The sequence below is a fragment of the Ambystoma mexicanum genome, chromosome 11 (assembly GCF_040938575.1).
Source record: "Ambystoma mexicanum isolate Mex_15411 chromosome 11, UKY_AmexF1_1, whole genome shotgun sequence".
Classification (NCBI taxonomy): Eukaryota; Metazoa; Chordata; class Amphibia; order Caudata; family Ambystomatidae; genus Ambystoma; species Ambystoma mexicanum.
The window spans coordinates 1,125,231,724-1,125,254,292 of NC_090934.1; positions in this window are offsets into that span (position 1 = coordinate 1,125,231,724).

Sequence of the window (22,569 nt, forward strand, 5' to 3'; positions counted from 1 at the left end):
AACCATATCAACAAATGAAACGGAATGAAGATCGTCTGAGTACAGTCCCTGAAGAAACCAAAAAGGTCTTAATGGAAGGCAAATGGTAATGCCACAAGAACCCAGACTGACTCACACATAGAAGATATGACGACCTGAGAATGATAAAAAGAGACGAAACGCCATGAATAAAGGACATTGCGAACCTAAAGTTAAAGGACAATGGCAAATGTAAAGAGCTTATGCCATGAACACGACAAAGACATTCAACCAGTTTACGCATGTACACATGCTTGGAACCGCAAGAAAGCTAAGAAAACCGTGCGGCTTGCTATGCTTAGTAGTAAGATAGATTGCAGCAAGCGCCACCTATACATATCTACCTCAAAAGAAGCATATTATATAAGTATACTTCCACTATGCACTAGAAGCAGAATCAACCAAAGGTTACTAGAGGCTGCATGAGGAGAGCTTCATATTTAACAAATTAATAATAAAAGGCAGAAACGAAACTCAGCAGAGACAAATCGTGCCAAAAGGCCAAGGTCGTATCAACTACAATAGATGAACAGTAGCTACAATTAATGAAGCAAAGAACAAAATATCCTGCTCAGAACGGTCAAGATAAGAAGCCGAAGGCAGGTGGTGGGCAAAATGAAAAACAAATACATGAATTACATGAAGAATAAGGTAATTTTACGGTGTCTGAATCACGTGGCCAGCCGAGCGAGAAGAGTGAGACTTTCACACCTATGCATGGTGGATTGCCATGTAATGATATCAGAATTTATTCCAGACAGAGATGCAGTCTCAAGGCCAAAAACAATGAAATAATTGACACATGGCGGCTGAAGCGATGATTGATTGCAGCAATAAATTGGAGGAAGGCCGGGGGGAGCTGACAGGCACCCTGCACCCGGCTGAACATTCTGCCTGCTGCTAAACAAAGTGGAAAAGTATAAGTGGGGCTGGTTGTTGTATAAATGACAAGTTATGCAGTGTATCCGACAAGAAGAAAAGACTATGGCTGGATGAGGTAGGCTCATTCTGCAATGAACCTGTGAGGTAAACCCATTCTGGAATGCAGAGTTCCTTACCTTGTTATTGCTCAAGCTTTGACAGTTAAGCCTTGGTAGTTGGATGTGTTGGGGGTCTTTTTCAGATGTTCTTCACATGACTCAATAAAGCTCACAGTAAATATAACTGGCGTGTTTACTTTTACTACAATGGCGACGAGGATAGGATGGAGGTTCCTATGAAGTGAGTCTTGCTTCCCTGGATGTTTCTACGACAACTAGACCCCCAACACCAGCAGGTCGTGAGAGGACGACATTTACTTCCAGCGCCGCGCCGAAGGAGGAAACCGACATCCAGGCAGCGATCGTGCTGACTTAGCTGTGTGCCCTGCTGTTCCAGGCTTTCCACAGGGGACCGGATCAGAGACATTGGAGATAACATTTTATCTGGTCCTAACGCGACGTTGTTTCGAGCACGGGAGCGCGATACCTTTCGCGCCGTCCTACGACAGAAGCGCCTGGCGGTACTTATGACCTACTTGGAGGAGTGCTCCATTGCCCGAGGATCGGAGTCCTTCCTCCTTTTGGCCGTCTGATCGGTGCAGCGCGTGACGCGGTGCGCGCCTACCACGTGGTTAAGTCACGTGCACCTAAGTCAGGCAAGCACTGCGGAAGCAGCAGCGATTCCGCGCTGTGTGTATGGACACCGCTGCTCATCTGCTTTTCTGGATGGTGATTGAAAGCAGGTGAACGTGACAATCCGTCCAGGGCCCAATTGAGAAGGTGGTCGTCGGAGGTTGTTTCTGCTGAGTTCTGCAGGTGAGCTTGTGTACGGGTGAAGGTAGTTCACCTCCAATCTCTCTACTGCAAGGTGTTATGGATTTGCGTGGATTTCCATAGAATACACAGCAAGTGGTGAACTTGTTTGTTTGTTATTCTGCTGGGAAAGCATTGCAGTAGTGACTGTGTACAGGAGAGGAAGTATCTGACACTTACTGACACGTACTGCATCTTCTTTTTGGAGTGAAGTTCTAGTTATGGCACTTTCCGGAGTTCCTGGTCTACAAGTATTTATGCCCACCATGGGTCCACCCAGGATTAAGTGGGCTCCCTGGTAAAAGGGTTTCTTGCACTATGTCAAAGCCACCTGTGGGAACGGGATGTCTGTGGAACGTAAAGTGGCAATATTGATGCATTTCCTTGGCTATGAGGGTCAGAGGATATATGACACCCTCCCAGACATTGCTGAACTAGACTTGGAAGGGGGATCTAATGACTTTGATGAAGCCTTGGCTAAATTAGACAAACATTTTGAATCCAAAACAAGTACGGTGCTGGAACAGTACCATTTTGGCATGAGGTTCCAGCACGAAGGAGAATCTGTTGAGGATTACATTACAGCTCAAAGGCATTTGTCTCTAAATTGTAAATTTGGTGGTGGACTAGATGGACATATAAGGGATCATTTTATGCTACACTGTTCAAATGATAAAATTCGTGAAGAGATTTGGTTGAAAGATGATCCCAATTTAGAGGAGGTTATAAGTATTGCAAGGATTGAGCACACTTTACAGTGTGTAGCCAAATTGTCAGTTAAGGAGAGTAAGCCTTCTCAAATCACTGAGGTCTTAAGGGTGGGTGATAAAAAAGGGGCTAATCCAAAGGAAAAGAAGAAACAGAAAGTCAGGCCTAGTAAACGTTATGAGACTAATCAACGCAAAGGCGGGGGTGGTGAGCAAGGAAATAGACGTATCCAGAAGGATAGCATGCAAGTTAATATAAAAAGAGATGATAGGTTGTGCTTTCGATGTGGTAGTGCACGTCACTTGTCCACATCTCCCTTATGTCCCGGAAGGCGTGTAAATTGTAGTATTTGTAAGAAATGGGGCCATTTCAAAAATTGTTGTAAGAATTATCTGATTGGTGGGACCCTTCTAATTAAAGAGTATGACGATGCGTCGTCAGAGGAAGGTGATTTGTCAGAAAATGAAATTGTTACTGTGCACATGGTATGGTGCACCGGGTCTGATGAATGCAAACACCCTTCTGCCTGGATAGAAGTGAATGGACAACTGTCACAAATGTCGGTGATGTCCTCTTCGTCGGAGGAAAAGGCAGACTCTCCCCCTTCCCCCAACTCCTCACCTTCTACTTTCTTCTTGGGTTTCCCTTCCTTGCTTCTTGGAGGCTTCTCCTTTTTTTTGTGTAGGTAAGGACGCCCTTGATAGGATGCCACCGTGCCTCTAATATAGGGGCACAGGGGTTATCCCACCGGGAGCGCCACTAAGGGGAAAAAAGCCAAGAGGCACAAAAAAAACCCTAGAAGGTGTCCTTCTTGTAGGATGAGCGAAGATGGCAGAGTGCGCTGGAGGATGATAGGTAATGGGAGAGCAATCCGGTGGGCAGGCACGGGTCGAGTTGACAGCAGGTCAATAAAGTACCAGGGATAGGCACAGGCAGTCCGGTAAGCAGGCAAGGATCTGGAAGGCTGCAGTTCAATCAGGTACGAGGGAAAGACAAGGAAGAGAAGAGAGAGGGAAAAGGCAGACGAGCAGGGAAAGGAAGAAGGAAGGCACTAGGCTAAGAAGCACAGAGCGAGGGCAAGAAGCAAAGGAGGAAAAAACAGAAAAGCACGGGAACAGAAGGCGAAAACAGACGGCGGAGTAAACACCAGTAGCGGGAGCGGCAGCAACACAGGAGGGAACCCGGAAACGTTGCAATGCGTATTTGACCCGGAAGCGGAGTAATTTATACTTCCGGTCGCGTGCAACGACTAGAACGGTGCGGTGAATGGCTGTGAAGGGAAACACTATGGCAGACAAAAACGCCAGCGATTCCACGCCCGCCAACCCTGCCGCGGCATGACAACATCAAGTAAAAATGCTAGCAGACTCATGTTGAAAGATCACATTGTGGTATTTGAGAATGTGATAGGTGCTTCTATGAAACAGTTGTTTCCCTCTGACAAGATCCCTGGTGGGTACAATGGAGACAAAATAGATATTTTGGGATATTGTAATGCTGAGTTCAAGTTTAAAGGCAGAGTGACATATGGAAAAATGTATGTTACTAAAAGAGGGGAAACTTTGCTTGGATGGAGGGAGCAGAGGGGGTTATGCATTAAGTTGGATCCCAATAGTGAGGAACAAGTACTCAATGTGGCCAATATACTGGGGTCAAATAGGAACATCTCTAAAGGTCATGAGATGATTGTGAAATACCCAGAGGTTTTTAGCAATAGTGTAGGATTTCTTAAAGGGATGGTACACAACATTGTTGTAAAGGAGGGAAGTAGACCAGTTGCAGCTAAACTCAGACCATTACCGTTGTCAATGTTGAAGGCTGTGCGGGAGGAGCTAGTAAAGCTAGAAAAGAAGGCATCATTGAGCCTGCCAAGGCAGTGGAGTGGATTTCTCCAGTGGTGGTGGTGAAGAAAGGTAATGGGGATTTGAGAGTATGTATTGATTTAAGGGAACTCAATCGGTGTGTTGTGGCTGATCACCACCCACTTCCCAACATGGGAGAACTGTTGAGTAGAATTGGGAATGCAAAATTCTTTGCAAAACTAGATATGGCAAGTGCTTACCATCAGATTAGTTTGGACGTCGAATCTCGCAAAGTAACTGCATTTATTACATATGAGGGAATATATCAATTTCGGCGCATGCCTTTTGGATTGATATCAGCATCGTCTGTGTTTCAAAAAGTTACGAACAAGTTGTTAAGGGATGTCAGTGGAGTATGATGTTTCGAAGATGATGTCCTCATATGTGGGAAGGATGAGAAAGAATTGAAAGAAAGGCTTGATGTAGTCCTGGGAATTTTCAAGGCAAGAGGTATAACGTTGCGTGGAGAAAAGTGTGTTTTTATGACTCGGGTTGTGGAATATCTGGGTCATGAGATATCAGAGCAAAGACTCAAGCCAAAAAGGGATTTGGTAGATTCCATTATGAAAACTCAACCACCAAAGAATAAAGCAGACTTCAGGTCTTTTCTGGGTACTATTGAATTTTACCATCGGTTTGTTGAGAACTATGCTGATTGTGTAACTAGTTTAAGGGCGTTGTTAAGAAAGGGTGTTGATTTTGACTGGAACAAGGAGTGTGAGAGAGAATTCGAAGAAATTAAAAGGAAGATTGATATGGCAAAACCTTTAGCTATGTTTGAGACGAGGAAGAGGACTATTCTTTCTGTTGACGTCAGTGATACAGGCATAGGAGTTGTGATGTTACAGCCTGATGTTGATGACACAGAGGTGGTCGTAATGGACGCCTCTCGCATGTTGAATGGTGCGGAACTTAATTATTCTGTTCTGGAAAAAGAAGCTTTGGCAAGCCATTGGGGCATAGAGAAATTAAAGAACTTTGTGTGGGGTCAGGATTTTACATTAAGAACTGATCATAAGCCGCTTAAGTCGATATTCGAGAGTAAAGGCCTTGACAAAGTCTCAAGGAGAGTTGCCTGTTGGATAATAAGATTACAATGCCACAAAAATTTACCATAAAAGTGGTTGCTGGTAAAGAGAATGTGCAAGCTGATCATGCTTCTAGGGTAAAATTGGAAAACTGCGAAAGTGAGGGAGGGAGCAAGGTGTGTGGCGAGAGTGATATGGTTTTTGCTACAGTGAAAGGTATTATACAAAGGCAAGAATGGATTCGAGTGTTGGAATCTGACGAAATGTGGAAACGCATCATAACTTTTGTAAAAGAGGAATGGCCGGAGAAGAGATTATTGTCTGGTGAGGAAAGATCATTATGGGAAGTGAGGATTGAACTGTCAGTGAAGGAGGGGTTATTGTATCTGTGGGACAAATTGGTTGTTCCCGGATGTCTGAGGGAAAGGTTGATAAGATCTGCTCATCAAGGACATATAGGTGTGTGTAAGACCAAAGAAGTACTAAAAGCAGATTACTGGTGGCCAGGGATCGACCGTGAAATTGAGAGGGTGGTTGGTGCATGTACTGATTGTGTCAAATCGGGAAAGAATGTGTTGGTGTCCCAGCCAATGGGGAAGGCAAATGCACCTGAGGGAGTGTGGCAGGATTTAGCGATGGATGTTTTGGGGCCGGTTGACATGGGTGCGGGTCGAGGAAGGTTTATCCTTACCCTGGTTGACACTTTCTCGAGGTGGACTGAGTTCAAGATCATGAGAGAAGTGACATGTCAGCATATCATAGAATTTTTGGAAAGTGTATTTGAGAGGGAAGGCCTACCCAGGAGTATTCTCACAGATAATGGTCCGCAATTTACGGGGAATTTGTTCCAAGTATATCTTGATAAGTGTGGGATTGGGCACAAAAGAACTCCTTTATATTATCCCCAAGGAAATGGTATGGTCGAAAGAGTTAATCGATGTATCATGGAAGCTATCCGAGGATCGAATGCATGTGGTCTAGACAGGAGAGTGGCTGTGAGAGAACGGTTATACTCATTGCGGATGGCTCCCGGCCTTGAAACAGGCGTAAGCCCTTTTGAACTTATGAGAGGCCGAAGGGCGAACACTTTGGTGTCGCCAGCTTGGATGGGCAGAGCAAGAGAAACAGATGTGGTTGTGGATGTTGTGAGAAGAAGGATGGATGCTCGCAAGGACAAATGGGTGAAAATAGTTAATGAAAAGCATCCAAGAAAAAGAACCGTGGTTGAAGTTGGAGATTGGGTTTGGATAAGAAGAGCTGTGGTCTCAAGGGAAGGAGAGCCTCTTTATACTGACCCTGTTAGAGTTGTGCGAGTTTTCAGAAATGCGGTGGGGTTGGAAAGTGGCCAAATCTGGAAAATGTCTAGAGTTGCGGAGATAAAGAGATAGATCGACATGATACCTGTGGGAATGGTTATATTTGTATTATTTTTTTTTTGGAAACAAACAATTTTTTTTTTTATCGGGGAGGGGGGTGTGTTGTATAAATGACAAGTTATGCAGTGTATCTGACAAGAGGAAAAGACTATGGCTGGGTGAGATAGGCTCATTCTGGAATGAACCTGTGAGGTAAACCCATTCTGGAATGCAGAGTTCCTTACCTTGTTATTGCTCAAGCTTTGACAGTTAAGCCTTGGTTGTTGGATGTGTTGGGGGTCTTTGTCAGATGTTCTTCACATGACTCAATAAAGCTCACAGTAAACATAACTGGCGTGTTTACTTTTACTACACTGGTGCCAACCCAATCATAGTGGACCAAGTAATCTAGGGTCCTATAGTTAATAGAACCAATGGGACGTTGTACTTTTAGTGACGTCTACAGTAGCCATTTTAAGGTAGGGCTTAGATGTCCCACCTGACAGTGTTCACCCAATCCCCTTACTCCGTTACCATATACAGATATAGTACCTATATTAAAGTTACCTTCCTAGAACCAATAGAATTGCATGCCAACTTTTAAGCGTTACACGTCAGTGATGACGAGTTTTTAGTATAAATTATGTGTTTTTTAGGAAGTTCGTTGGAGTTGTGAAGCGAGAAGGAAGATCACACAACCGCGGATATTCATGAAACTCCCGTTTTTTATACTTGTCGTTAAATGGACTCCTGTTGCCAAACCATTGAGTTGTCATTATTGATTTGATGCTTGAGTATTAATCTGCATCCCCAGCCATCTCACGGGTGCTGCTATTCCATCTTAAAGTGCTATTGGGAAAACCCCAGCTCTATTGTCACGCATTCCACTCCCTCTGGGGATCCCATTCCTCATCCCCGTGCCCCGAACACCCCTCGCCCTCTTGCCCGGTTCCGGGACTCACAGGTTCTCTTCTTCACCCCAGTTGCCATGGCGCCGACTGCCACAAAGCTTGGGTCGGCATGCTCTTTGCCCGCGGAGACGTCTGCCCCCTTGGCGTCTTCCGTGGCGGCTGCTAGACCGACTTCTTCTGCGTCACATGACCGCCGCCTTTCGCTCACGTGTTTCTGGACTACACTCACGTGATGCGCTCCCGGGTCATGTGACTGGGAGGAAATAGCAGCGCCAGTATTTAAACGGCTCTGTTGCGGTGCTTCGGTGCTTCACAGCTGTTTCTTCGGATTCCTGTACGGCGCTACATACCTTTTGTTTCACCCCTTTTTGGATCTTGACCTCAGATTTGTTTCACGGACTGGCAACTGATAACCCTTGGCTTTGGTACTTGCTTTTGGATCATTGTTACCACCACGGACTGCTTCACGGACTCCTACTACGTTCCGCCCTCCTTGTGCGGATTCTGGCATCAGGTGGGCCTGGCACTTGCAACCTTGCTGGGATAAATACATACTGAAAGAACTGCCTTGCTGGGTCTCGGAACCTTCCTTATAGGTACAACCGCCACTCCACTGACACCTTTTGGTAAGACCGTTCCACTTACTTGTTGATTGGTTGTTGATTCTGTTTTGGCTTGACACTTAACCGGTGTTTCTTTTACAGTGGTTCAGGGTTCCACGAGTACCGCAGTTCCGGAAAGAACATCTCCCACATGTGGCCTCAAAGGCGGCACAGAGAGTGACTTCGATTCTCTCTGTGCGGCACTTGTGGACAGAGGACTCTTCGGCTACACGACAGTCAAGACACAACAGACTGTGAAGCCATCCTGTCGTGTAGCTATGGAGGGAGCTGCGGATGACCGCTTGACCACTATGATTCAGGCCATAACCGTGTTACGTGCGGACATGGCCGCAGCAAATACAGCCATTCACCAACGCTTGGATACCATCAAGAGTGGTAGTCATCCTCTACCTTCAGATGCTGAATTTGGGGATACCCCACCAGGCCCCCCGCCCGTCCAACCTCCCGTTCCACCCATTCCTAACCCCATCCCCGTAGTACTGCCCTCTCCTTTTCCCCCTGGCTGCCCCTGAAAGGTATCATGGGGATCCCGGCAAGTTCAGAACCTTCTTGAATCAATGCAAATTGCATTTTTTGTGTAGACCCATGGCTTTTCCAGACTCCACCTCTAAGGCAGCCTTTACTCTTTCTCATTTAGCAGGCACTGCTGCTGCCTGGGCCAATCCACTCCTGGAAAACGACCACCCAGCCCTTTACGACTTCGATTTGTTGGTCACTGAGATGTCCCGAGTATTCGATACACGCCATAAAGTCCAGTCCCGAGACCTGGAACTCCTGGACCTGGGGCAGGGTAGGGGGTCTTTGATCGAATACATTACTAAATTCAATCAGCTTGCAGCCGAGACTTCCTGGCCTGAATCCAAAAAAGCCGTTGTGTAGTATCGCGGTTTAAATAACGCCATGAAGGACGCCCTTGCGGTTGTTCCCTCTTTACCGACCTCTTACCATGATCTAGTCGATTTAACTCTGCAATTGGACGCCAGACGTTCTGAACGTAGGGCTGAGGCAGGTTTCCTGCACACCACTGCCCCATCTCCTTCCACCTCGGCCCCTTCAAACACCAGTTCCGAACCCATGCAAATCGGGGGCATCAGGAGCCCGATCACACCCATAGAAAAGGAACGTAGGAGGGTGGACAATACTTGCTATTATTGTGGTCTACCTGGCCATTACGTGAAGGAGTGTCCCCGTCGCCCCAAGCTAAAACCATCGGGTTTTCGGAGTGCTCGACCCTAAACTCGGGGACCGGGTTGAGTGCTCCTTGTCATACCCTGAACCCTGTGTTTGCTTTCGGCCGCATCAGACCCATATATGTGCAGGCCATTCTACAACCCACACCTGACATCTCACACCCAGTTACGATTATCATAGATTCCGGGGCTACAGATAATTATATGGACATCACACTGGCCCAAACCCTGAACCTACCTCTTCTAGCCAAAACCCGGCCGGAACCAGTACAGGCAGTGGATGGAACTGCTCTGGTTTCTGGACCAATCAAACAGCAGACCGCCCCGATGCTCTTGACCATAAAGGCTATACACAGGGAGACCCTGAGTTTCAATCTCATCTCAATGCCCCAGTTCGGTGTAATATTGGGAATACCTTGGCTACGGGAGCACAACCCCTTAATTGACTGGAAAGAGGGTTCGGTTAATTTCGAATCCGATCCCTGTCAACATTTCTGTCTAACCGCAGCCACCACTATTGAGACACCTGCTCAAGCATTGGGGGTCATGGCTCAATTATCTCTAGAGGATCCCGTTGTCCCCTCCACAGAACACCACACGGTTGGACTGGTCTCCACACTCATTTCGGCCCAATACCAAGACTATCTAGAAGTGTTCGACCATGGTTCATCAGAAGTTTTACCGCCACATCGCCTGTACGACTGCCCGATAGATCTGGTTCCGGACAGCACTATCCCCACAGGTCGTATCTACTCCTTGTCTCCTACTGAAGATCTAGCCCTCAAGCAGTACATTCAAAAATCCCTCCGTCTGGGCCAGATACGTCCTTCTACATCCCCAGCGGCGAGTCCCATTTTCTTTGTCCCCAAGAAGGAGGGTGACTTACGGCCTTGTGTGGACTGCCGCAGACTCAATGCCATCACCAAGAAAGACCGCTACCCCATTCCACTAATCACGCCCCTCTTGGACCGTTTCACACATGCCACGGTCTTTACCAGATTAGACATCCGCGGTGCCTACAATCTGGTTCGTGTGCGTTCCGGGGACGAATGGAAGACCGCTTTTTGTACTCGCTATGGCTTGTATGAGTACATGGTCATGCCGTTCGGTTTGTGCAACGCCCCGGACACGTTCCAGAGGTTTATGAATGATATCTTCTCTGACGTCCTGGATGTTTTAGTGGTGGTCTACCTGGATGACATTCTGATATTCTCCCAGACCATGAAGGACCACGTAACAGCACGTCAGAGAAGTGTTGTCTCGTCTACGGACGCACTCCTTGTTTGCCAAACCCGAGAAGTGCCAGTTCCATGCCGACTCCGTAGAGTTTCTTGGTTTTCACATCTCATCTGGAGGGCTAGCCATGAACAATTCCAAGATTCGCGCAGTGCTGGATTGTCCGGTCCCCGATTCATTGAAGGCGCTCCAGTCTTTCCTTGGTTTCGCTAACTTTTACAGGCGATTTATCTCTGGGTTTTCTTCTTTGGTGACTCCCCTCACTTCCCTGACTAGCCCTGGCACACCTTTTCTATGGACGGACACACATCAACAGGCCTTCGAGGCTTTAAAGACAGCATTCACTACTGCAACCATCTTGCAGCACCCAGACCCAGAACTGCCATTTGTAGGGGAAGCTGATGCTTCATCCTTTGCCCTAGGTGCTGTATTGTCACAGACTTGCCCTACCTCTGGTCGCCTTCAGCCTGTGGCCTTCCATTCCCGTAAATTCACAGATGCCGAATCCCACTATACCGTGACTGAAATGGAACTACTGGCGGTCATGGACGCCTTCCGCGTTTGGAGGCATCACCTCTTGGGTGCTAAGCACCGTGTCACGGTTTACTCTGATCACCAGAATTTACAAGACCTGGCATCTCTGAAGTGTATCAACAGTAGGCAGGTCAGGTGGCATCTCTTCTTTGCGGCCTTCGACTTTGTGATCAAACATCGCCCGGGTAATACCCGTGGCAAAGCCGATGCTTTATCGCGTTCCCCTGGGGGAGTGGCCTTGCTGACGTTTCCAGACACCCTTCTGGACGTCGGCAAGGTGGTTTGTTTGTGTACTCCAACCCTGCCCCTACTTGAAGCGATACGGGATTGGGTTTCTTCACACCCAGGCCAGTTGTCCGATTGGGATTTGGTGGTTCACGATGGTCTCCCCTTTGTTTCTGATTGTCTATTCATGCCCACGGTAGACACCCGCAACATGGCCTTGGAATGGTCTCACGACGCCCCGGTTCATGGTCATCCTGGTCAGAAACGCACTTTGGCGCTGCTGAGAAGGTGGTGCTGGTGGCTGTCTATGAGAAAGGATGTTGAATCTCACGTTAATGCATGTGCGGTTTGCGCACAGTGTAAGCACCGTAGGGGTCTCCCTGTGGGTCTCCTGCTTCCTTTACCTGTCCCTCCCAAACCGTGGCACACCTTGACCATGGATTTTGTCACTGACCTACCCCGGATCCGGGGCTTCGATACCTTGTGGGTGGTCATCGATTCCTTTTCTAAGATGGCTTGCTTTATCCCTTGTAAGGGCATCCCCTCGGCGCCTACACTGGCCTGGTTGTTCTTCGAGAATGTCTTTTGCCTTTTCGGGCTTCCCTCGGTTCTCGTCTCGGACAGGGGTTCGCAGTTCACCTCGCGTTTCTGGCGGGCCCTGACTAGGTTGCTCGGAATGGACGTCCGTTTCTCCTCAGCATATCACCCTGAGACGGACGGTCAGACCGAGCGACTGAACCAGACGCTGGAGCAGTACTTACGTTGTCTGACCCTACAGCTGCAGTCTTCCTGGTTGAGCGTACTGCATCTTGCGGAATTCGCGTACAACAACGCTGTCCATTCTTCCACTGGTTTCTCCCCGTTCTACGTACTTTATGGTCAGCACCCTCGTGTTCTGCCCTTCACAGATTTGCCTACTTCTGCCAATCCAGCTGCCCTTGCATGTGTTAGGGACCTGGCCTCCGTCCACGCTCGAGTGTCGACTCATCTTGTCGAGGCCCAGGCGTCCATGAAGGCGCAGGCAGACAGGAAACGGGTGATGGCCCCGTTGTATACTGTGGGATCGCGCGTTTGGTTATCCACCCGACATCTGCACTTGGTGGGTTGTCGCAAGCTTCTACCTCGCTTTGTGGGTCCCTATACGATTACTCGTGTTATCAACCCCGTGTCTTATCGACTTGCTCTCCCGAGTTCCTGGCGGCTTCACCCTGTTTACCACGTTTCTCTGCTCAAGCCCTGTCCCGCTCCCACACGGCTTCGCTCTACTGGGGCCCTGGTGTCTCTATCCACTCCGGATGTGTTTGAGGTCTCTGCCATTCTGGGTTCCCGTATCTCTAGCGGGTGTCTCTAATACCTTGTAGATTGGTCCGGTTATGGCTCCGAGGAGCGGTCCTGGGTCCCGGCTACTGATGTCCAGGCTCCCCGTTTGGTGGCGCGGTTCCATAGGGACCATCCCTCGTGCCCACGGGGTTGTGGGCCTTTGGGGGGGCTCTGTCACGCATTCCACTCCCTCTGGGGATCCCATTCCTCATCCCCGTGCCCCAAACACCCCTCGCCCTCTTGCCCGGTTCCGGGACTCGCAGGTTCTCTCTTCACCCCAGTTGCCACGGCGCCGACTGCCACAAAGCTTGGGTTGGCATGCTCTTTGCCCGCAGAGACGTCTGCCCCCTTGGCGTCTTCCGTGGCGGCTGCTAGACCGACTTCTTCCGCGTCACATGACCGCCACCTTTCGCTCACGTGTTTCTGGACTACACTCACGTGATGCGCTCGCGGGTCTTGTGACCGGGAGGAAATAGCAGCGCCAGTATTTAAACGGCTCTGTGGCGGTGCTTCGGTGCTTCACAGCTGTTTCTTCGGATTCCTGTACGGCGCTACATACCTTTTGTTTCACCCCTTTTTGGATCTTGACCTCGGATTTGTTTCACGGACTGGCAACGGATAACCCTTGGCTTTGGTACTTGCTTTTGGATCATTGTTATGACCACGGACTGCTTCACGGACTCCTACTACGTTCTGCCCTCCTTGTGCGGATTCTGACATCAGGTGGGCCTGGCACTTGCAACCTTGCTGGGATACTTACATACTGAAAGAACTGCCTTGCTGGGTCTCGGAACCTTCCCTATAGGTACAGCCGCCACTTCACTGACACCTTTTGGTAAGACCGTTCCACTTACTTGTTGATTGGTTGTTGATTCCGTTTTGGCTTGACACTTAACCGGTGTTTCCTTTACAGTGGTTCGGGGTTCCACGAGTACCGCAGTTCCGGAAAGAACATCTCCCACCTGTGGCCTCAAAGGCGGCACAGAGAGTGACTTTGATTCTCTCTGTGCGGCACTTGTGGACAGAGGACTCTTCGGCTACACGACAGTCAAGACACAACATCTATGGGCCGGTTGGGGGTCCTAGTGCACAGAGGTGCACCGCACGCCTCAGCTTGCAAGACATTTTCGACCGATCGTCAAAGAGCACTGCAAGAACCGAAGCTCCTGCCGCAGCGACAGTGTTCATCCTTTTTCCTCGTGGGATCTCGACGATCCGAGGCTCCTGCCTTAAAGGGAGTCACTCAAGTAGGATCCGTCGACGACTTGACTTTGAACTCTGCTATTCCAGGTAAATTGGGGTTGTAGAAATATTTAGAAGGAAATAAGATTCTTGTGAACAATATATGGACTGTGCTTGTACGATATGTTTATTTACAGGTTGCCCAGGTGGGGGGGATCCTCACACAGAACTGTGTCTAGCTAACAGGGCCAGTATTCTGCCTATTGTTTTAACCAACCTGCTTTCCTCCTAGGGCTATTGTTAGTTCTCTTTATTACTTGATTTGTGTGACATTTATAAACTAAGTACAGTTGATGCACTTTAATGAAATCTCATAGTAACTGTGATACCACCTAGAACTGTGTATATGTTTTCCATTGTAGATTAACTGAGCACAAAGTGAGTTATTGTGATTGTGTATGTAACCTTGAACCTTAATTATATAAAGAACTGTGTTTTCACTAATACATTGTGTGGACATTCCTTTGTGGGTGCTTGGGGACTACACTGTACTTAAGAACCAGCTATTCCCCCATATTTAGGTATGAGTTTAATTTAATTGAAATAATTGCAACTTGGAGCCAAAGAGTAATTAACTAAAGTTTTTGTATTGGCATGCAGACATCTGTATGGTAAAAACCACAAGTAAAAAAATATTCAATTCATACATTCAAAGAATTTCTGATCATAGAAGTATTTAATTCATACAAGTTTGATCAAAACACTGCTTAATAGGTGTGTGTATATAACACATAAACTGTGACTGTGCGGGTCACAACTCAAAATGAGCGAATGTCTTTTTAGTAACTAGACAACATCTCAACCTTGAAATAATTCACAAATGCAGCTGTGGAATTATCACATGGATCATAAAGAAAACTACATCACACCAACACGTGTTTCAACCTGACTAGGCCGTCTTCAGGGCGTAAGGGTAGTACTGTATTCATACAACATTTACATTACTTTTTTAGCAATGGTGCTTGTTAGCAACTCCTTTAGGTGAACAGGAGGGGGGGGGGCAAACACAGAGGGAAAAGAGACAAACAATTAAAATGAAAATATAAAAACCCAAATGTCAATATTGGTAAGCATTTTCAACATGCAGTTTGTATCATGTATACATTCAATTCATTAGCTGTACATGTTCTAGTATGAACAATTAGTGCTATTTCAAGAGAGTAAATAATGCATTGACTGTTCAATGGCAAGAAATTAGGTACCTGGTGTATTCAGAGAACATGGGTCTATTCGAATATAATTGGTGTTGTTTATCTTTTTAGATACAGTGAGGTAAGTGCTCTCTTCTGACATTTTGCAAAACTTCTGAGCCACCTGTCATTTGCGGCTTGAACACGGTTAACTGTAGGATAGTTGAAGTGGATAAATGCAATATTAGTGTCACTAAACATCGTTAGTAAGCAGTTTTAACAATTATTTGGTTATTGAGCTAATATAGGCGTTTACCTGAGTCAAGTTTTAGCGTTCTAAAGATGGTAGGGATTCCGGCATGGATAGGCAGCAAAGTTATTGTTTCATAGATATTATCGCTGTAATCTAAAAAATATATTTGAACAAAGTGAGAATAAAAATGGTCATTCCCTAAGCTAATATATATTCATTTTATAGGCTTGTATTGCAGCTGTTTGTGATAAAGCGCACATATTGTGCATGGCTTACCGGCAGATTTCTTAGTGCGAGTATAATGGTGGACGCTGTCGGGCAGGTCTGCTGCATTGGCAGGCAAGGTCCGTCACTATAGCAACGTTTAGTTCCTGGTCATGTGACTTCACGTGCACCGCGTTGCTAGGAGAAAAAGTATCTGGAAGTATCAACATCCGATCGCAATTTTGTAATGCGTGCAATTTAAGTGAGCATGCGAGTACTAGAAAAATAAGAAATGCTAGTAAATAAACCAATATGTCCCTTATAGTACTGTGATTAACCGTCGAGCTGGTTTGTTTCACCGGCAGCCAAAGACTGTATTAATGCTAACCTAAGACCCACCTTGTCAGCTGGTTAGTCACATGTTAAGAGAGGGAAAGCATGTAATGTGATAGCTGAGTGTCATACCTATAGTTTACCGCTGCTCTTGCCCATATATGTCTAATTGATGCGTGAAAATAATATTGCATTCCACTAGAGAAGATGTATGTGCTATGTAGATATACTCGGCCCATCTGGCAAGTTATGCAGGTGGGAGCTGGCCCATTATTTTTACAGCATCCATGTGCCTGTAACATGATAGTCGCGCTATTAGGATGGACTCCCTTGTATTTTAAGTCTATGTGACAAGATATATTAAGTCCGGGCAGTATTAAAGAGAATAATATCATATAAGAGCGTACTAACTTTATCTCCTGGATACTTGGAGCTAAAGCTATATCATAGTACTTGTATTTGCTGACATACACAAAATAATGAGTATTGGGAAAATGCAAAACACCACAACTTATGATCAGTCGAATTTTATACATATTTTGAGCATGCATAATTCATGTAACGGAGTAATACCACATTTTCATGCCCTGATTAGTGCTGATTGATCAAAAGCAAACAGATTGGCAGTGTCTAGTACCACCTTATAAAAAGACATTAAGCTCATGTTCCCTATTGAGGCCAAGTGAAAGACAGCGTAATTTACAAATGATTTTGGCTTCCTGTTGCCGTAGATTCAACTCTTTGTCACCACCTTTTAGATGTGGTTGAATCTGTTGAAGTCCGATGTAGCTAATGTCTTTGGCATTGTCCAATTGATGATGTTCCTGCCAATGTAAGGACAGTGGTAATCTGATATCTTGACTATTAAGTTTATTGAGGTGTTCTCGAATTCGAAAACAAACTTCTCGGATGGTGCTACCAATATACATCTTCTTACATACGCATTGGATGCCGTATATGACGTATTTGGAGCAGCAGTTGATGAAGTCTTTAATTGTGATTTGAAGTCCTCCATGGCATTTGAACACTTTAGTTGGTGATAGAGCATACCTGCAAAAATTCCATGAGCCACATTTATAAAAACCTTCTGGTTTAGTACTTGGTGTTAACCAATGATCCTGTCTAATTGGCTCGGGTTTAAGGAAAGAGGGACTTAAAAGATTTCTCAGAGTGGTAGCCTTGGTAGAGATGATGTTCGGGCCGTTCAGCAATATAGTTAGTCAGTTCTGGATCTAGGAGCAGAATATGCCAATGTTTGTTTAGAATCTGGTACAAAAATGTGCTATCTTGTGAGTATTTATTAATAAAGTTCACAAATTTCGGATATGTTTTTTGGTCAACTTTTGTCTTGGTTTGAAATAAAGTGGGTCTTTCAACATTTTGCACGGATACAGATGTTTGCCTAATAAGATGTTTTGGGTACCCTCTTTCCTGAAATCTTTTGCTAATTGACTTACATTCTGTTTTGAAAGCGTCTTCTGCACTGCAGTTCCTTCTGGATCTAAGGAACTCTCCCCTTGGGATATTCTGAATTACACTGCGTCTGTGGCTGCTAGTTGCATGCAAAATTGAATTGACGGCAGTCCCCTTCCTATAGGTACAGGTATAGGTCTGAATTGTATCAGAAACAATATTCATTTGTAGCTCTAAAAACACAATTTCTGACATGTCCATATGTCCTGTGAATTTGATTTGAAAAGTATTATTGTTAAGATATAGCAAAAATGTCTCAAACTCTTCTCTAGTGCCTTCCCAAATAGCCAGGACATCTTCTATATACCTTCTCCAGGTGATGATGTGGTGTTTGAAAGGATTATTATTGAAAATATATTTATCTTCAAAGAAAGCCATGAATAAGTTGGCCAATGAGGGAGCATATTTAGCTCCCATGGCTATGCCCTTGGTTTGTGAAAAATAGTCACCATTGAAGTTAAACTGATTGTGTGTAAGAGTGAAGTCCAAACATGTTTTTATCATTTGTACATGGGTGTAGTGGGAAGCTGAGAAAGTTCTGAAGCTGAAGTCAATTGTATCCAAGGTTAGAGAATGTGGGATAGATGTGTATAGCGCTGAAACCTCTAACGTGACTACAAATACTAAAAGATGTAACATGGAAACACACATATGCTACTATAGAGTATGCATAGTGTCTTTTAGGCATGCTAGGGTCTCTGGTACTAGGTTTTTGATGCTACTGTCTATGTAATCTGCTAGTCTTCTGTTGCCCCTCCTTGCCCACTCATAATAGGTCTCACCGTTGGTAATTGAACAAAGGGTTTATGAATTTTATGCAAAAAATATATGGTTGGCATTAGTGGTTTGGACACTGTTAGGAAGGCTTTCTCCTTATCAGATAGTAGACCTTGATTGTACCAATGTTGTAACATAAGTTGTAATTCTTGTAAAGTAGAAGCTGTGGGGTTAGTCGTAAGTTTCGTATAGCAGCCTGGAGTGGATAGGTGTTCCTCTGCTATTTTGATATAGTCAGTACTGTTAAGAATGACTATATTCCCCCCTTTATCTGCTTCCTTGATGATAATTGAGCTGTCATCACATATTTCTTGTAGTGCACAGCGTTCACTTTTCGTAAGATTATTATTTTTGCTGCTGACAGTGGATTGGACACCATCCATGTGTTTTTGTATCTCCTTTGTAATTGATTTATAAAACGTATCAATGATGTTATCTCCCCCAATAGGGGGCATGAACTTAGATCTGTTTTTGTGTTCTTTGATATCAAGATTGCGCTGATGGATGTAAGGTCCCTTTGGATGTCACTGATAGATTTAGGTTCATCCTCCGATAGGGTGGAAAGTAGCTGTATATTTTATATTTCTTGGATGCTTTTGGAACTGATTGGCAGCATAGTTTCTGATTGAGTGAAGATAACTGGTTTGTTGTGGAAACATTTCTTTAATTTAAGTTTTTTGGTAAATTTGTACAGATCAGTTTGGACTCCTATTATGTCTGATGTGTGACTGGGTGCAAAAGAGAGGCCATAGTTAAGCATTGATGGCTGTTCCTGAGAGAGGTGTTTGGCAGACAGGTTGATAACTAAACTTTTAGTATTGGTTTTGGCCTGGCATTGTTGAGACTGGATCTGGTGAATCTTTTTCCTGTATCTTTCACGTCCTCGTTCGTTTGCTCCTCTTCCTCTTCCTCCTCTGACGTTGTTGGTGTAGTTGTGGTTTTCAACCCTAAAGGGATATTCTTTTGAAACCAAACTTGTTTATTCTGTGAATTATAGGTGGTTAAGTTGCCCTTTTTGTAACTCTTGATTTCAGCAAGGAAACCTCTTCTATAATGTCGACAGGATGCAGCAGCCGGTGTTTGATCTTGGTTATTAGAATTCTCATTGACTTCAGACTCTGAATCTGCATCAGAGGTAACTGGTGACACAGTGGGTGTCACGATTTGTGACTGGTCTCCATCAAATTTCGGTTGCTAAGTGTAGACTCTATCATTTAAATAGTCCTTTTCATCTCTATAAAATGTTCAAAATTTTCATAATTTGATTTCGTCCTGATATTCTCCTAAGATTTGGTGCATTATTGCAAAATTCTTGTCTTTGGTACTGTCAGGATTATTCATTTGAGAGATTTCTGTCTTGATTTTATCTATTTCTGAAATTACTCTTGCATGTTCCCGTTCTGCACGTGCCACTAGTATTTTCATCATATTTTCAGAGCGGACTGTGATGTAAGCTTCCCAGTCAGCTGCCAGATCCTGATCGTCCTTATGTGTAAGATCCAGGAAAATTAGAATTCTCAGTCCCCTGGGTATAATGTTCTGTTGAATGTAGTTTTTGAGAGAAACTTGCTCCCAGTATTTATTTATTTCCTTTTTACACAATCGCTCCAGTTTTATACATTTTTGTGGTAGAGTTTCTGTGACATTTGGTCTAGTTTTGAATGGGTTAGTATCAGTGCCTGTAGGTGCAAAAAGGGCAGCACTGTCTTCTTCCGTGTTTTTTAAGTAGTCTGCCATTTTGTTAAAGTTTTATTGTTTGTTTTAGTTTTCCTTGCTCTTAGTGCAGCATCCAACTGGTCCAGAAAGTATTTGAAATCTGAACTTTGTGGAAAAACGGCCCAATATTCATGAATGCGCACTGCTAAAGTAAAATAATGCCTAATATATAGGGTAAGTAGCTGCAGCCGTGTGGTTAGTCTAGTGATCTTCCACGATCACCTGTATATTTGACGTATGTATGAGAGGTGCTAACCCGACAGACTGCGCTCAGATAAACCTGCTATTCTCCCACATTTAGGTATGAGTTTAATTTAATTGAAATAATTGCAACTTGGAGCCAAAGAGTAATTAACTAAAGTTTTTGTATTGGCATGCAGACATCTGTCTGGTGAAAACCACAAGTAAAAAAATAGTATTCAATTCGTACATTCAAAGAATTTCTGATCATAGAAGTATTTAATTCATACAAGTTTGATCAAAACACTGCTTAATAGGTGTGTGTATATAACACATAAACTTCCTAGTGACTGTGCATGGTCACAACTGAAAATGAGTGAATGTCTTTTCAGTAACTGTACAACATCTCAATCTTGAAATAATTCACAAATGCAGCTGTGGAATTATCACATGGATCATAAAGAAAACTATGTCACGCCAACACGTGTTTCAACCTGACTAGGCCGTCTTCAGGGCATAAGGGTAGTACTGTATTCATACAGCATTTACATGACTTTTTTAGCAATGGTGCTTGTTAGCAACTCCTTTAGGTGAACAGCAATTTTTGCAAGTATGCTCTATCACCAACTAAAGTGTGCAAATGCCATGGAGGACTTCAAATCACAATTAAGGACGTCATCAACTGCCGCTCCAAATACGTCATATATGGCATCCAATGCGTATGTAAGAAGATGTATATTGGTAGCACCATCCGAGAAGTTCGTTTTCGAATTTGAGAACACCTCAATAATCTTAGTAGTCAAGATATCAGATTACCACTGGCCTTACATTGGCAGGAACATAATCAATTGGACAATGCCAAAGACATTAGATACTTCGGACTTCAACAGATTCAACCACATCTGAGAGGTGGTGACAGAGTTGAAGCTACGCCAACAGGAAGCCAAAATCATTTGTAAATTACGCTTGTCTTTCACTCGGCCTGTTATAATCTGGTTAACTTAGTAACAACATTGAATCTCAAAAATGTCACTAACTTGATCTGACAGCGACTTCCCATGAAGGATGCAAATGCTGAAATGAAAGTTCCCCCGGATAGCTCTATTCTCCCCTCTCCGGAAATGATAATATGCCAGAGCAGGAAGGAGCAAAACCCCCCAGGGAAACCCTCTGGGGAAGAAAACCCTGGACGATGTTGCTCACGGGTAATCGGGATGAGGTCTTCGGAGTAACTGGCACTCGTATTGAAGATGAAGTCTGGGAGTTAGACACAAGACAGGTAAGAATTCAACATTGAGGATTAGACTGAAATATTGCAGAAGGAACAGTAGTCTGACACTTACTAGAGGAGGTTTGATCGGGAACACCGGTTTCCAGTATTTAGGTCCAGAAAGTACCAGCCCACCCTTAGGGAAAAGAGAGATATTTTCTGCCAGAGTAATATAGGGAAAGTGGTGCATAGAGCGGGTATTGGAAAGAATGCTAACTTACTTTGGATGGGAATGTCGAGAGTGCGACCAGTCAAAGTGGATGTTGGGAACGGGAGACTTGCCGAGGAAATACGGGACTCTGAGCGAAACCGAGATATGAGAGAAGAGGAGAGTCTGGATAGAAAGGAGAGTAAATAAGCAGAGGTTTTACAGAAATAAGAATTCACAGAAGTCAGTGAAGGGCAACCTAGTAGCGAAACTTACGGAGCGCCGGAATCAGCAGTAGCGATGCGGCGGGTAGCCGTACTTCCTTCCCTAAATGGGATCACGTGAACAGCCATCTGCGTCTCTGGGGAGCGTGCATAGTCTATCCCGTTGTCTGCAGTTACGGTGCGGACATCCAAGGTCATCTTGGACAGGTTGGAGCGTATTACTCCGCACAATCGGCAGCGCTGCCAAATAGACCAGCGCTGTAACGGCGTGACAGTATGCCCCCTCCTCAAGGGGGGTGAGCCCAGTTTTCCTGGGTGGAACCGAAAAAATTGCTATATAGGTCTAGGGGCATGAATACCTGCAGCAGGTTCCCAAGTTCTCTCAGCAGGGGAGTCGCCTTTCCAGTTTACCAGAAATTGCAGGCGGCCCCTATAATAACAGGAATCACAGATACTGGCCACCTCATATTCTGGGCCGGTGTTTGTCATAACCGGGGGAGGATGTGCCTTGTTAGAACGTAGAAAGCGATCATTTACTGACATCTTGATCTGAGAGATATGAAATACTGGATGCATACGAAACCATGATAGGGGTAATGCTAGGCGAACAGCGGCAGTCCCTACTAATTCTCTCACCTTGAAAGGGCCAAAGAAGATAGTGTGGATGGAGTTAAATGTCTTGGGAGGAACCGTGAGGATAGCCAGACCGAATCTCCCACCTTTAATGCCGGCATCTCACGGCGATGACGATCAGCAAACCGTTTGGTTCGTTCTTGTGCCGCTTGGAGAGACAAACGGGCGATTTGATGTCCATTC